Here is a 2,116-nt window from a genome sequence, read left to right as displayed (position 1 = left end):
CTATTTATTGGAGTAAATAAATATCAATTTATTGGTCAAATTATCAACTAATTCTAGTAAGTTTCATTGTGTGAAATATAAAATCAGCACATATAAATATAAAATATATAACTATATATAATATGATTAAAAGACACACATTTTGTATTGTTCTGTTGTAGTTACTGTATCAAAGGCAACTCTGTTTTAAAGTATGATTCCATTATCTCTACTTCAGTGTTTGATAGAATTAGACCTAAAGCTTTATCATTTGTAGATTTACAGCATGGAGGCAAGAGGAAACACTGTGATTAAAACATTATCAATTTAATGCCTAATAATGAGGAGAAACATATGCACTTCTCCTGCAACTATGAAAATATTTGGTGATAAAAAGGCAGTAGTGTAAGTTCCTGCTAGGAACTTACAGACAGGCCAGGACATTAAGTAATCATGGATACAAACAATTTTTTCACCTTCTTGGCTTTAGCTACTTTTAAATGAAAGGTATAATAAACAATTATATTTTGATAAAATACCTTCTCGTCTGAACAGTTCTGTTTGAACTGTTCATCTCTCTATGATCCCTTGTAACCAAGATTAGTTTTGTTCTAGTAAGAAAATCTTTGCTGTCAGGGTAAGGTATTCTGGTTGGTCTGTTCCCACATGGAAGAAGGGTAAAGGCTCAGGTAGACATTTGTTCCAGTAACACCTCATTTGGGAAAATGTCAACTGAAGAAGTTTAGAAGTAGCTCTTAAGCAACTCTTAGTTTGAATCCATTAGGTCCACAAAGCTGGATAAATAAGTACTTGAAAAAGCCATCACCTTTGGACCTAACTATAAATAATAGAGAGTATGATCAAATTCCAAATAAAAAGACAAGATATTCATTGGCAAAAACGTTTGCAAATGTGAGCAATTGACTGATCAATATAATTTTTTCCACTATTCACAGAATTTTAGGGAAATAAGATCGATAGCATTGTTAGGAACAATAAGGTTTCCTTGTTACAAGTAGGCACCCATAGATATAAGCCTGTATAAAGATTGCATCATTAACTATTATAATTAGAGGATATTACATGCTTCAGCAGCACGTATACTCAAATTACAATACAGAGATTAACATGGCACTTGCACAAGGATAATATGAAAATTTGAGAAGTATTCCATATTTTTCATTCTTCAGATGCAAGAAATGAAAAAAGTGATTAAAAAGTTGATTACAAAATTACAAGTGTAACAATACACGTAATTCATATAATCAAATTTAGTTTGACATCAGTGTATTAAATCACCTCAGAAAGGCGTTTACATAGCATAAACTTTACAAAACTTTTCAAATTAGACAACATTGTCATTTTATCCCAAAGAAAAATAATATTAAGACCTAGAAAAAAAGGAATCAAACTGTTTCTATATGGAATACAATCGGAAAGGACACATTAATGAACCTATATATTATAAAATAATATAGAATTCAAAGTATATATAGGAGAAAATAAATTATGAACATTATGCAAACATAGAATATAGAATATTTTAAAATATACTTTTTCAGACAAGCACCAGAAATATTTTGGTTTCTGTACTACTCATTTCAACAGGTAAATTAAAATTATTTCTTATTAGAAAATCACAAACACTGAAGAAATTATTGTACATGTTTACAAAAACTATTGAATACATTTTTCCATCCAAGGCAGGCAATTCACTTGGAAGAATTCCGCGGAATCAATGAATTTTTACAGTAAAATATTGGTGCTGCCGGGCACTGGTGGTTCATGCCTATAATCCTAGCTGCACAGGAGACTGAGATCTGAGGATCATGTTTCAAAGCCAGCCTGGGAAGGAAAGTCTGTGGTACTCTTATCTCAAATAAACCACTAGAAAACTGGAAGTGGAGCTGTGTCTCAAGTGGTAGAGGGCTCACCTTGAGCTGAAGATCACAGGGATAGCTCCAGGACCAGAATTCAAGCCCCATGACCGACCAAAAAAAAAAAAAAACCCACAACAACAACAAAAATCAAACAAACAAAAATATTTGGGCTGGGAAAGTGGCTCAGTGGTAGAGCGCTTGCCTTGCATACATGAGGCCCTAGGTTCGATTCTTCAGCACCACATAAGCAGAAAAAA

At 32.6% G+C, this 2,116-nt stretch overlaps 1 pseudogene; it reads left to right on the top strand.

Annotated features, from left to right (window-relative positions):
• The first annotated feature begins 1,062 nt into the window (after positions 1-1,062).
• Positions 1,063-1,159, top strand: LOC138826594 (U6 spliceosomal RNA; annotated as a pseudogene).
• The last annotated feature ends 957 nt before the right edge of the window (positions 1,160-2,116 follow it).

This window comes from Dipodomys merriami, unplaced genomic scaffold, assembly GCF_024711535.1.
Source record: "Dipodomys merriami isolate MVZ:Mamm:240054 unplaced genomic scaffold, mDipMer1.0.p SCAF_1444, whole genome shotgun sequence".
Classification (NCBI taxonomy): domain Eukaryota; kingdom Metazoa; phylum Chordata; class Mammalia; order Rodentia; family Heteromyidae; genus Dipodomys; species Dipodomys merriami.
This window is presented reverse-complemented; position numbering and strand designations above follow the sequence as displayed.